General features: G+C 46.5%; 1 protein-coding gene across 2 annotated transcripts in view; it reads right to left on the bottom strand.

Moving 5' to 3' along the window:
* The window catches only part of znf469 (zinc finger protein 469), a 66,291-nt gene extending 57,392 nt beyond the window's left edge, over positions 1-8,899 (bottom strand). The window contains exon 1 of one of the 2 annotated variants that reach the window (XM_030426216.1): positions 8,761-8,899. The gene's annotated coding sequence lies outside the window, so the exon portion shown is untranslated. Of the gene's footprint in view, positions 1-8,755 lie in introns of both variants that reach the window. The other variant, XM_030426217.1, reaches the window with a different exon arrangement.
* Positions 8,900-14,661: the final 5,762 nt, after the last annotated feature.

The following is a 14,661-nucleotide window of genomic DNA, read 5'->3' as shown; positions in this document are numbered from 1 at the left end:
GCACACATCGTAGCAAACTGTCAGAAAAACAAGGCGCAGGAACTCCCAACATCCGCACATTCCCATGCTTGAGCTTGACTTTAACCTTGGTGACCTGTAACTGTGTATATGTGTGTGTGTGTGTGTGTGTGTGTGTGTGTGTGTGCCCTGTGTATTTTCACATCCACTCTTCCTCGTATCGTGGACGGCCAAGGGACCACACCAGATGAACAGAAGAACTTTGGCTTTATAAACAACTTTTAAATCAACCGTTTCCCATCTGCAGTATTTTTCCTGCAGGTCTTCACACCAACATTTTACAAGCCATAATTCATGGATCTGCTGCGACAGTAGCACGTTTAGAAAAAAAGGTTGCTTCTGAAGGTCTGACTCTATTCCCGTTGGCAAGTCGATAATTGAACTTTTAAGCAACGCGACGATATCGCAATTCCCCCGAGCAGAAATGGTTTGAAACGCACACTTTCCCACACTTCTCGCGGATCACTCCGGCGTCCCGGTCCGTCCATCGCGCTTAATCTTCACCCCTCTGGCTGCAGCAAATGTATGACTCGGATCTGTATGTCGCATGAGCTGCACATTTCTGTTGAGGTAGCTAGCCAGTGCACGTTTAGCCTGGCGGAATGCAGCCTTGCATTGCTGAGCTCGGCTGAGATTTATGTGACTGCTGTGGGGTGTGCATGTGGGTAACAGATGGTGGCATCTTGCTCTTCTTTCCTCCCTCGGCACATCGCTGCTTACTCAATCTCCCTCCCCCTCCCCCCTCCCCCCTCCCCCATCCCTATCTGCCCTTTTCTTTTTCCTCCGTTTGCATCTGCCACAACTTTGCTCTCCGTCACTTGAGGAGTCGAAGTCGACACTCTCACAGTCAGCTGGAGTTACCAGCAGTCATCAACAACAGACTCATCCCCGGCACGCCCACTCTCACTAACCTACACACTTTTCATTCAACGCCACTTTAATGAACACTCAACACTGTAAGCTAAAAAAAACACACACGCTGCCTTCAGGGGCCCGGGGGCTCTCTATCTCCACACACACACCCACACACACAAACGTATACATAAATAGAAATGCTCTACACCTGAACCTTGCAGCCTGTCATTCTTTCTGAATGATGTGCTTCTAAACGGGCTGGGCAATATATCAAAATATCTCTTTATAATGACACGTCGTTATTGTGATGCGTCATAAGTGCTTTTAAAGGTGCGTCCCAGTAAAATTATTTTTTTTATTTTTTTTTACTTACATAAATCTCCTTCATACAATATTATCACCAATAAGGTATTTGATTTTGTCGCCCACTCCAAGCATTTCAGAATATCAAGATATAAATCGAGCCTAAAAATATAACAAAATCATTGTGGCCAAGTAGTAACTCACCCAAAATCTATTGATCACACCACCTCTCACCTCCTTAAGGCTTGAAAGGTGGCTGTGCTTGAAAAAATGAATTAAAAAAAATGTTTAAATAAACACTCTGCTTGTTGGCTGCTCATCCGAGTGCTCACTATTTTCAAAACGCTCCCCGATTTCCAAAAAATACGGCTGACTCTGCTGATTTAGTGTTGCTCAGAGGCTCCGCCTGAAGCTGTGGGAGATACTGGCTCTCATTACAACGCTTGTCAGCCTCAATCACAATATTACCGATCACAACGCCACTGGAAACAGTTGTGGCGAGACTTTTTAATCTACAGCCTCTACACAGCTACTGCTGACTGTGTTTGACATGCACAAATCTATACCACGCAGGAAAACACTCAGCCTGGGATGACACACGCTCACTTATTAAAACCCTCATATCAGGCGGGATGGTCCTGAAGAATAAAAGTTACCCCGCTGACTCGGATTCAGCTTCTCACAGCACATATCCCAGAAAATATGGCCCACGTGTACAGTATATCATACAGTAGAGGAGACATGAAACTGCTCCAGCACTGTCCAGTTGAGAGTTCAGAGCTGGAAACTACTTTTAAAAAGTGTGGTTTCAGAAAACAGCAACAATATAAACTGTCCGATGTGCCAACAATAATAGTTTAGAGTCATAATTTCAAAAATAAAAGCTGCCTAAAACGTTCTATCCTCTGGCCACTAGGTCGCACCGAGCCATACAGGATTTACTGCCAATCAAAGAACCCATTCAGTGTAAAAGACATCAAATTATATACCAGCTAAAACGGGCATGTGGCACACAGAGACGTTTAACGCAGCCGTAAAAAGCTGACCTATGGGAGCTCACTGGAGAACATTCACATAAGCTAATAAAAGCGCAGCCAGCGCTGATTGTGCCTTCCCACACACCTTGAGCTGGCAGCAGTCTCACCGAGCCTGTTTGTGTGCAGACACAGATAAACACACAGATGCAATCAGACAAAAACACAGCCATCGCCTACAGATGCAAGTGTTCCACTTTGCTAATCTAATCCCACTCTCAGAGTCTGGGAATGTACAGCTGTGTGGTTTTGTGACACACTGGGCCCGCTGCCATGGGGAGTCACCTAGAGGTGTGTGTGTGTGTGTGTGTGTGTGTGTGTGTGTGTGTGTGTGTGTGTGTGTGTGTGAATGAGACATTGAGTTCATTTAGTCCACGAGACCGCAGCGCTGCGACCACAAGGAGTTAAGGACTTTTACTATTGTGACAAACACGTGCATACAAGCACAGACACACAGACGCAGCCGAGCGACCGCAGATCCACACACACACGCACACGCCCACATGCTCGATCACTCACACACACACACACAGGAGGAAATCTAAGTCGCATTAGTCACTAAAGATGGGAACGTACACACCGCTGCATGCTTTATTTAGGTCAGTCTTTCTCCCTGACTCACTGGTAATGACTGAACAGAAGCAGAGAAGTTAAAGAAACACTTCTTAGGAAAAGAGATCTTTGCTTCTGGCAATTTGGGATAGCAGCTGACCCGACCGACAGTCTCAAAGCATCAGTATTTGAAAGGTTTGCAATGAGATCCAAAAAGAACCTTTCTTAAGAAAGGCTTCGTTAACTCAAAGTAAATGATGATGGCCAGAAGGTCAACGCTCCCCCCACCCCCCATCTTTTGCCCCCCATCTTTGCTTCTGGCAATTTGGGATAGCAGCTGACCCGACCGACAGTCTCAAAGCATCAGTATTTGAAAGGTTTGCAATGAGATCCAAAAAGAACCTTTCTTAAGAAAGGCTTCGTTAACTCAAAGTAAATGATGATGGCCAGAAGGTCAACGCTCCCCCCCCCGTCTCTCATCCATCACGCTCGTATCTCTGTTTCACAGGAACTCTCCCGATGTGATTTCACTCCTGGGAAGACCTTTCCAGCTGACCTGACACCAAAAGAAGATTTTTTTTCCCGTTGAAAAGAAAGTTATGATGGGAGTTAAAATCCGAAAAAAACAAAACAACTAGAGTGATCGCACACGGGAGGGAGAACACAGGAAGTTTGTTGTTCCTTATTTCAGAGACAGAGGAACGTTTGAGGAGAGGAGCTGGAACAGACAACCTGCTGTCCCCTCCATCCTGCAGCCCGTCATTCAGGAACAAGCTGACAAACACTTGCAGAGAAGTCGGTGACAGAAGTGACAAGGTGCTCTGTCACAGATATGAGAGCGCGTTTGATAAGATCAGGACTTGATCATGTGAATCCTGACTCATTGTGACACCAAACGTAGGACTAAGACAGTCTGCCTCTGCCTGTGCATGTCTACTATATGTGATAACATGTGCTTTACTGGTGTATGGCATTATCTCCTCTTGGCGTCCTTGTGTACCAGGGGCAGTTCTAGGGGGGGCCAACAAGGGCCAGTGCCCCCATAACTCTGAGTCTGGACCCCCCTGTGGCCCCCCTGACAGGGAGTCTGCATCAATAATACAATGACAGATTTCTTGCAATGATTTTGTTCTGAAGGGAAAGGCAGAAATAAAGTGTCTCAGCAGTTTACTACCCAATCAAAATTGCTGAAATTGTAAACACTGTTTTGTCTGAATGAGTGATTTATCCTTTTTTCCGGGTTGTATGTGCCCCCTAACTTAAAACCCCAACCCCAACCTGGCCCCCCTATTAAAACTGGTCTAGAACCGCCACTGTTGTGTACGCTCCCTGTTGGGAGGGTTTGTGATCTCAGTCCCACTGCGTCTCAGTCAGGTGAGATGTTGAATGCAATCTGGAGTCCAGCTTGTACTGAGCTGCTCTTCACGCTGAACTGGGCGGGACTGTGTATTTTAACTATCAAAACTAATAAACCAAAAAACTATAACAAGAAGTGGATTGGCTAATGCTCTGGGCAGGAATGGCGGTTCATTAAGTAAGTTATGTGCCTTCAAACAGAGCTGAGAGTCGTGCCGGTTGTCAGGAGATCATTATCTCCACACCCCCGCCCCTGGTCCTCTGCTGAGGTCTCAGAGAAAGTGCTGAGATGGGTTGCAGGGTTACAGGGTTACAGGCGGCAAGAGCAAGTGATGGTTTGGTGCCTCAGGCGTGAAAAGCAGAAGCGCCTACATGCTCAGAAATGTCTCCATAACACAACATACATCATGTTTATATGCACTGCGCGCATTGTTTCGATAAGCGATTGCTGTATTTAAAAAGAGAGTGAAAGAACGTGATGGCACACAATTATTATTCATGCTTGGAGCTCCAATGAACAGAACACATAAAACCAACCCTGATATTAGAGAGGCATTTTCCTGTTCGGAGGATGAACTTTTTTTTTTTAACTCATAACTCAACTCTTTACTCATAACGGTTTTAAATCACCGCCCGCCCACGTGAAGTGGCCGCAACATAAAAGGGGGCAGGATGAAACTGGGTGTCCCCTCTGCAGTGTCACCGCTGCTCATAACCAAAGCAAGGAGACGTTAAACTACTCCGCACACACGATTACTTGGTGGAGACTAACGACAAACTGAGGAAGAGTATGAGGGAGGAAATGCAAAGTTCAACATTCTTCAGCACATTCGTAAACTACAGCCCGTCCTCATGTTAATGTCAGCCGATTGAAGCTAAGAGTGTCATTAACAGCAAATAAAAACCTAAGTATAAACCGTTTCGTGAAAAGACTTCAGACAACCAGAACCCTTGAAAAAGTAAGTGACTTCAGCTCGTTTTCTCTAGCTGAGGAGAGGAAACACTTATCTCGGAGGAAATGCTTTGTCTGTGTGAGTTTGTGGTGTTTAATGATAATCCCGCAGCAGTCGGCTCCGATGCCATTTGTTTCTTATTTCCTGCAATTTCCTACATTAGCCCTCGATTTCGGTCGACCAGAGCCAGCCCGATGCTCTGATGTCCGCCAATGACGAAAACAGGAACAAACATCTAACAGCTGACTGTCTTCCAACTCGACCTGCTGCCCACTGCCCCATGCTTTACACCCAATGAGCTAAATTGCCCACAGCTGTTTATCCGTCCAGCCCCCGGCTCCACCACACAGCCTGCCTGTTATTGTAGGCCAGTGCTTTTATACATCTATGCACATATGGGTGTTGAGTCTTAGCTATTAGCAGTGAAAAATGTACTCAATTATGCCAGATGATATTTCACTGCTTTTGAATTATTTACATTATAACAGGCCAGTGCCTACCTGTATAATGCCATCTGGCATACTTCAGATATTACAATAATTGGTAATGGGAGTTTAATCAGCAAGTACTCGCAAGTCTTGAATTTGATTATTTTTTTTTACTGGGTTTAGTCCCACGCCATGGGGCAGATATTTCCACTTGTGTCTTATGCGAGTGAACCCAAGGACACCTCCTTGTTACTGAACTCTGACAGCACAGAGAAAATCCTGCAGGAATCTTGGAGAAACACCCTGAGTGCGTCTTTCCAAATGTTTCATTACTGCATTTTTTAGCTGAGGTTTAATTCGGTGTTTGACAATCTAAATCCCTGAAGGCATATGGAGGTATCCTATTGTTAAATGCATTGATAAATGCAGGGGAGCAAGTGAGGGCTCGCATGTGTTGGCTTTGCTCTGTGTATCTTGCTCTGCACATACCGCTCGGCGTGCACATACAAACACGAGCGGCTGCGACGTGCTATGCTAGCAAAAATACTTTGCCTGAGATGGACTTGCCGGTTAAATTAAAAGCACATCAAGCCTTATTTGGCAATTTGACAATATGTTGTCACAGTCACTGGTAGAGTATAAAAGGGAGCACAGTCAGTTCATAACAGACTGTGATGAGTCATGACTTTGATAAACTTAAAGTGAGGGGGAGAAAAATGAGAGGAAGGTGGCACTGAGCAGAGAGAAGGGAGAAAAAAAGGAGCAAAAATAGGAAAAGAGAGTTTTTTTCAGAAGGGCGGACAGCTACAGAGGTTGTAATCGACTAATGAAAACCATACCACTGCCAGAGCCGTGGAGGCCCTGAGGCAGGAGGAAGGCATAGAGGGACAGGAGAAGCGAGAAGAGAGGTAATGTGAGGTAAAAAAGTCCGAGGCGCTGATATGGTTTTCATTCCAGCAGTCTTCACTGAGCCATTGAGGAGCTCTACCAGGCCAACACTTCTGTCATACAGCTGGACAGGGACTCTCACTTCTCTGCTGTCTCCCCTCTTCTGTCACACCCTTCTCTTTCCATCGTTCCTCCACTCCTTTTTTCGCTAACGGCCCGAGGTTTTATTCCCTTGGCCATCAATGACACCTTTTAGCCTCCCGTTTCCTCGGCCAACGTTTCCAGCGCACACCAACTTTACGTCAAACATCCCTCGTCTATTCTATTGTTCTCGGTGGAATCTGCGTCTGGCACCCTCAGCTCATGACGTCGCGCACCTGGATTTCTGACCTCGCCGCCGCCCTCAATCCCATAAATCAATCAGTTCACCTGTAAAGATTTCAAGGGAGTACCTGGATAGTCCCGTCATAATGGGCACATGATTCTGATCGCTGACTGATGGAAAATCTGGCAATTTGTTTCCGCGGTGTTGTAATTGTGCCGCCATTGTCGTAATTATCGAACAGTGCTTGCCCTGCACGGAGTTTACACGCCTATGATGTTATTTTTTTTTTTAATGGATGCTCGAGGGCAGCTTCCGAAAAGGAAAGACGGACGTAAGAAGCCGTATTCTGACGTCCTCCTCTGCCTGAGAGACACGCACTTGCCTGCATTTGGACTTCACTTTTTCTTCATGTCCTCAGGATTGCAAGAGATAAAACTACAAGGTTTTACAGCCTCGCTACACACACACACACACACACACACACACACACACACACCTACACTTCCTATTTCTCTTGGAAGTTGAACATAGTAATCTAAGCTAATTATCTCAATCACTGACAGAAAGAATGTGATACACACACAAACACGCATCACGAGAGGAGGATATCAGTATTGACAGCAGCTTCATTTGTGCCGTTCATCACCGACCCACGCACTCAAGATCGGAGAGCAACGACTCGCCTGCCCAGTTCCGCTCAAACATTGTAATACTGTTGTCTCCTTAACTCAGACATGCTGATGGCACACCTGGCACAATCCGACATTACACTCGCAGGGGGAATGCCACACCTGGCAGCACTGAGTATGATTTTCCACCTTTTAAATGCGTGTGGTAGTTAGGCAGGCACAAGGAGGCAGACTGGCATGACTGAGCAGGTTCCGCTCACAGGGCAGAGAGGATAAAGTGGGTGTGGGGAGTGATGGGAGGGGAAGCGGAGTACCTGGTGGGAGGCGAGGTGAGCAGGGGTTGGGTCGGGGCCGCTCGGGTCGGGGGCTGGGTGTATCCACCGCGCAGGCAGCGCTGCTGAGGAATCTCAAACATTCCACAGTGACCTCTGTCTGCTCTACCTGAGCCCCACCCTTACGTCCGTCAGCGACACCCTGGAAGCTCTTACCTCTGAGCTGTCACCAGAGGGCTGCAGGCAAAGCAAGGGTAACCACAAGCAAGAGATAAAACAATCCGAAGATGTAGGAAGAAGAAAGAAGACTCTTTTGAGGCGTGGAGGCATTGTAAGTGTAAACAGTACTCAGGCGTGCAGGTAAGGGCAGGACAACACCACCGCTGCAGCTACTTCTCAGCCTTTCTAAATGCATCTTGATGTGTGCGTGCTTTTTACATTCTGCAGAGACGCTCCGACAACAAACTCACTATGCCTGTTTTCTGCCTCTCATCACTGTCGTAACATCTGATTGTCCGTTGCACATACAAATCTTTAACAAAAGGAACCCAGCGTTTTTTTAAATGTAACAAAAAAATGTGCAGACAGGCAGGCATATTGTGGCCAGATGAGTCCCTGAGTCTCTACGGTCCGTCTGTCTTCCACTAGGTGTCCACTGCTGACACAGCTGAACGTTTCATTGTTGCTCATAGATCTCTCTCCAGCCAAGAATCAGAGTGAAATCAAAGAGAGGGCAACACACACATGCTGAAACATACATGTGCAGTGACGTCCATACAATGTGTCTTTTGCCCCGCTCGCAGGGTGATTCATGCACACACACCAAACTGTGATCTCTCGGAAAGGCAAACCTGTCACACACCCTTCAAGGTCCGATCACTGACACGAGGGATGGTTTACGCGCAGAAATATGAATAGCAGCCTTCATTCAGGCTGATTCAAGGAAAAAACTCTCTGCTCAAACAGATCCACTGCGTGCAGCCGCCTGCTCAATGCCCTAATTCAACCCTAATCATGGTCGCACTCTCACCCACACGCATGTTTACATATAGACGCTGCTAATGTACATGCACACAAGTGCACGCATGCACTCACTCATGCACAGGGAAGGCTCACAAACTGGTAAGATATTCTCCTCTCACCTCACCTTTGTGGGCTGCACAGTGACTCCAAACTCCAATGTGTGAGGTGTGCGTCAGTCTCTCCTCTCCTTGATCTCTGTCTCCCTTTTTCTCTCACTCACTTCTCAACCTGTAGTCATCGCGTGGCTCTAGTTACGCTCTACTGCAGTGAACTAAGCTTCGGCAGAGGGAAAGCGGATGAGGGAGGGAGGGAGGTATAGAGGGACAACTGAGTCCTGCCCAGACTGATGAGAGAGAGGCTTCCAAAAACGCCCTCAGGAGAGAAAAGATTAGACACTTCGCTCCACTAAAAATTTTCAACTTTCACAACCGCCGCGCTGTTTCCACTGATTTCTGTTTTACCAGGCTCTCTTCTCTTCCATTCCCTCTTCCCAACAGCTTTTAAAGTTTTCCTGAAACCACTTTTGCTTTCTTGAGGTTCGGCCAATCAGTAAAAGCAGCCGCTCGCTCTGTTTTTTTAAATTCCTGCTTTCTGTCCCCTTTTCTGCTTCTTCCACTCGCAAAAAAAAAATTCTTCTCTAGTTCCCCCTCTCCCTGCTGCAGTATGTCACTGTTTATCCTCCCTCTCTCTCTTTCTCTCTCTCACTCACTCACTCACTCACTCACTCACTCACTCACACAGACACACACACACACACACTCAAGATACCCTCAGTGTGTCCCTTTCTATCCATACAGCTCTGCCTCACTCTAAGGCTCTGGTGTGCAGCTGTATGATGAGGGAGACACACCTGTTATTATTAAAGCGTGCCTGTGTGTGTGTGTGTGTGTGTGTGTGTGTGTGTGTGTTTGTGTGGTAGGGAGCTCACTGTATGGCAAAGGGAAGGAATCCTTTTGGAGTTTGCAGTCCATACTGTTTCAAGTGTAGTCCGGTTTCAGGAACAGTTAAACTGCAACTATAAATCTGTGGTCCACCGACGAAGGTATTTAATAGATGATTCGGAGAAACGCACAGGTTTGGCTCACGGACGCCTGACTGCTGCATGCGACATTGTGTAATGTGGCCTTTCCACGGTGCAACACACACGCACACACACACACACACACCTTTCACTTTAAGGGTTTTAATGGCGTTGACACTTTCTTTCCAGAATGTGAGGAATGCGCTGTGCCTGATTGGCCGGGCCAGTGTGTCCATTAAAGTGCAAACCCACTGGGAGTCTCCTAAAGGGGTCGTGACCTCGTTGAATGAAAGGAAGAGAGCGCAGAGAAAAAGAAGTGAAAGTTGGCTAAATTTGGAATTGATTGTTCAAGGCAATCTGTCAGAGCAAGAAGACAACGAGAGCCTGGAACTGACTTCAAGAGAATCTCCTCATTATCCGTCTCACTGCGTGTCGGCACTAGCAAACACTTTCTGGTGAAAAAAGACGACAAGGTCAAGAGGAGCAGAGTGTAGCTCTGGTCCAGCTCTTCAGTCATCTTGCAACCTGATCAAGAGATAAGCCAGAGCAGTGCTGACACCCCAACCATGACCTTGACACACAACAGCTTTCACAACAAATCCCAGCCCTACAGGAGTCATCACGATGATCCCCGTCATCATTTGGCCCCAGCTTCAACACCACACAAGGGATATCACAACAATGGCCATCACACACAACATCCTCAACATCCCTAACTTTGTTCACACGTCCTCCCCCTCTCCTGACTCAACTGATAACCGGTTTCTATTCCCTTGATTCATTTCTGACACTCTTCCCATCCCTCCCCTCCTTCCTGGGAGATTAGTACTCCTTGAGTAAAAGTGACGGAGATTATAACAGAAAAGCAGAGCAGAGTGTACAAGTGCAGCGTGTGATTCAACCCACGAATTATGAGAAAAATCCTGTTTACAGGCACGGGGGCCTTGACCTATGAGTCATGGTGTAGTCTTTGAGAATTGGCACCGCTTCCTACTCTGCCGGATCATCATCCCCCATTCCCCCCTCAGATTTCCCAATTCCCGCTTGTCCAGTTTAAAACATTTCCATCTCCGTCTCACCCATTCAGCAGAATATTTCAAAAGAGGGGTTCAGCTCTGTCATGGACCCTAATGTGCTAAGACCTAACAACTGTTCACATACTTATGCCAGTGTCCCAAATGTCTGTATGTTCAGTAATATGGCTGTGTCAGTCAGTCTTGGCGATATTTTGTGTCTACGCAGTCCTGTGCATGCAAACGTAAATTTGTGTACGTTCGGTATGTAAATCTACACCAGATCCCACTTGACTGTCATGGGATTCTCACACTGCTCTGGTGGTGAAAGTTCACATTCAGGATTAAGGCTGCAAGATATCAGGACAACTTTGGCAAATGAAAAAAGGCAGATGACTTCGCCCCTGGGACGTCTCCACTGACTGTATTAAATAAGGAAAGAGCCTCCGGGTCTGAAAAGTGAAGCCAATGGCAAGCAGGGGTCAAGAGTTTATGGTCTTAACCACTAGTTTCAAGTATGCTTCAAAACAGTGTAAATTATGGTCCAATTTAGAGTAAAATAGATGATAGAGCACGCTATGCTTTCAGGCACTACCATGTTGTGCCCTTGGGTTCTCAGTCCAATTTCAATCAGGATGTCCTCCCTCGCAGGGGCAGTTCTAGGGGGGGGCAACAGGGGCCATTGCCCCCGTAACTCCGAGTCTGGACCCCCCTGTGGCCCCCACAACAGGGAGTCTGCATCAATAATACAATGACAAATGTCTTGCAATGACTTTGTTTTGAAGGGAAAGGCAGAAATAAAGTGTCTCAGCAGTTTACTACCCAATCAAAATTGCTGAAATTGTAAACACTGTTTTGTCTGAATGAGGGATTTATCTTTTTTTTCTGGGTTGTATGTGCCCCCTAACAAAAAAGCCGGCCCCAACTTGGCCCCCCTATTAAAACTGGTCTAGAACCGCCACTGCTCCCTCGCTCCTCCCTCTTGCCAAATACGGTCACGGTCGAACTTCAGAGCGTTGGTCCACAAATCAAAAGGTGACATTACGGTGGATTTACACCCACAAGGCCCCAACAAACAAACTGGCCTGTCCAATTTTTCCTGGTGTCCGGTGACTCTTCAGATGCCGTTGATGATCCTTCTGTCCCATCACTCTTTTATGTCACGTGGTTTGTAAATAGGACAAAGTGTCTGCAGCCACTCTAGATCTTGTCGTGTGTGCGGCAGTATCACCTGGTTTAACAAGGATGGTGTAAGCAGAAGGGCCGCTGTGGTGAGGTAAGATGTGACAGTGTAGGTTATTTGGGCATCAAGTACTTCAGATATTTACTGGTACATACAGTGTTTTCATCAATGTTTACTTTGGACCCATCAAGCCTGCATCAGATCGACTGGTCCGAGACATTTCACTCTGAATCACAAATGTTAACCTCATTGAGGAAATCTCCAGGAAATCCCGAGGAAGTCATCAGAATTCAGCGTCTACAAACAAAGAGAAGCTGATTTCACCCGACATTACTCGTGTCGGCTCTATTGTGGTGCACGTGCTGATTCGTGTTACTCGTCCGCCGGTTTATTAGCCAGAATCTTCCTCCCTATCTCCTCTCTGTACGATCATAAAAGTTCAGTGCACTCCATGCAGCAGACAAATAAGACAGAATTGCACAAGATTTTGGCACTACCAAAGCAGTAAAGATAAATCCACTTTATTTTATCTCAAAAGTTTAAAAAACCCACTGGACTCCGGGTATTTACTCCTCCAGAGGCTTCAGGCTCAACCCATTGCTGTCTCCTCCAGCGATCCAGAGCTCGCCAGCTCCAGCAGCTGTCTGCAGGTCAATGCTAACAAACCTGGAAGACTCTCTCCACCGGGCCAGCTCTGGAAAGGAGAGTTGGGTGCAGAACCAGACCTTCTGGGGGAATAAACATCCAAAACTACATTATACTATGCTCTAATCCAGAGCTGTTTACACGCTAAGAAGAGGCTTTTTAACTTTTGAGATTGAAAGGGTGGTTTTATCCGATTATGAACCGCGACAAACAGACATTGCTGCTGGAGTTACAGTGTTGTCAGTGTTCAATGTTTAGTCTGACATACCTCTTGGCCAAGTCACACCTGGAATATGAGTTACCATGATCACATAATCTGACATAGAGACCATCAGGACCGACATGTGATGAGAACGACATTTCATTAAGTCTGGAGTGGGTCTGTCGATATGACCCCTGACTCGACTTGACAGATGATCTCTCAGCACATTATTATTTTAACTCCACCGGATGTGATCCCAGAGGACTTGAAGTGATCGTAACATGTTGCTGGAATGAGGACCATGATGAATGCCGTCCACAAACGCCCACTGGAAACTCTGCCTCCCTATTCCAGTTAGGAGCGGGGCTTACGAGCACCCACAGGGGGCATGACAAGAAGTATTCGGCATGACGGTGGTGATTGGAAAATGAGGAAAATAGTGGGTTTTTATTTCATGGAGTTGCGGTCTGGAAACATTCACAACAACTAGAATCATTTAGTCATCACAAGTTAAGGTTTGCAGTGTAATGGCACAGGGCAGAAATACATTCCTGTAAAGGCGATGAAGTGAAATCACTGGAAAATGAATCATCCTGGCTTGAGTGATCGAAAGACTTAGTTTTTATAATAAAACAACATTTTTTTTCACCTCTTTACCGAAGGACGTAGTCACATTTGATTCTTCAGTTTATTCTTTCCTGAATGTCGTCTCCCCAGTCCCTCAAAACTGGCATAATATCCAGATCTTCTACATCTGACGCTGTCTAGGGCACCTACTTCTTTCCCAGTGTTATACAGATGAACACCTGCTCTGTCAGGCTAAATAACACACACAGCCCTGGCAGGTGCTTCTATGGATGAAAATCTGAAGGGTATATAATGACTCTGACCTTATCATGTGCCCCAAACTCACAGCGAGCCATACAAACCCATCAGTCTATACAAATGCATCCCTGTCAGATTAGATTATCCTCAAAAAACCGTGCATAGCCGGGCCGAAGGGGTCGCTTAAAGTTGGGAACAAGAAAAAAAAAAGGTCACAGAATGATGGGTTATTAAACATCCTCCCTGATGAAGTGTCTATAGGCAAGTTGCCCTCCAGCTATTGAAAATGCATGTGCGTTACATGGGTGATTTCAACAGATAATGATTGGAATCCAAGCCCAGCGGTCATAAATTCTTCGCTGGGTGACTTAACTGAAAGGCGAATAGAAGGCGAAGGCGTGTTCACGTGATAGAGCGGGAGAGAGAAAAAGAGAGAGATCGGAGCCAGAGCAACGAGGAGTTCTCCTATGGGCCTTTGTCTGCAGCAACACCTGCTCCTACTAACATTCGCCGCAGGAGACAGGCGAGTTGATGCAGGCAGTGGCTTGAGAGCCGCGCATGATCACACTACAGCAGTCCCCGCAAGAATCCGCGTACAGGTTTTCACCTCAAGCGCGGTGCCTATGGTTCAGCCATGACTTCACCTGACTGACACTTTATAAACAGCGTCTTCAATATCCGCCGTTGTCGACTAATGAGCGACCTTAAAAAGAAGTGCAGAATAAAGAGAAACACTGTAGGTACGAACAGGTTTTCCACTGCCCAACAGTCGCATTCCCTGAGGCTTTGTTCTTCTGGAAAGATTTACAGTGCATCTCGTACGGTATATCTAATCATCAAAGAGATTGAGACCCGGCCATCGTGGATCTTCAGCAACACACACACATGCTCACTTTATTTATGACGGACATAGAAAAATGTTATAAAAAAAAAAAGAGACAGCCTGCGGAGAAGTATATTAGCCATGGTCGACATGTAATCAGAGGCATCTGCTATACATTTTCTGATTCTGGATGTGATTCACACGAGTGCTGCAGCAACTTTTGGGTAGAGTTAAAGGAACGATCAAAGAGATCATCCCCGGTCAGGATGAAGTGGAGGATACGCGGGGTACAAGGGGGGCTGTCTTCTCCGTG

This window comes from Sparus aurata, chromosome 8 (genome assembly GCF_900880675.1).
Source record: "Sparus aurata chromosome 8, fSpaAur1.1, whole genome shotgun sequence".
Taxonomy (NCBI): Eukaryota; Metazoa; Chordata; class Actinopteri; order Spariformes; family Sparidae; genus Sparus; species Sparus aurata.
The sequence above is the reverse complement of the archived record's forward strand: the minus strand, read 5'-3'. Positions and strand labels throughout refer to the sequence as shown.